Source organism: Egretta garzetta, unplaced genomic scaffold (assembly GCF_000687185.1).
Source record: "Egretta garzetta isolate BGI_Z169 unplaced genomic scaffold, ASM68718v1 scaffold211, whole genome shotgun sequence".
Classification (NCBI taxonomy): Eukaryota; Metazoa; Chordata; class Aves; order Pelecaniformes; family Ardeidae; genus Egretta; species Egretta garzetta.
Window position 1 is genome coordinate 955,535 of NW_009258673.1, and position 262 is coordinate 955,796.

Consider the following 262-nt stretch of genomic DNA (forward strand, 5'->3'; position numbering starts at 1 on the left):
GGTCAGCAGGATCAAAACGATTGCCACTGGCCTGGCTTTCCTCTCATGGCAGCTCTTTGGGAGCGTGTTTTTTGTACCATGCCTCAGTGGAGATCACAGACTGAAAAAAATGTTGTGGGGTGGGGGTGAAACCTTTGCGGAGACTGCAATTTTTCACTCTGTCCTTTGTAAGAAATAACAAATAACAAAGGCCTCCTCGAAAGCATCACCACAGCTGTTTCAGTTGCCCAGTGCCACGGATCTTAAAGCTCTCATCTTCCCC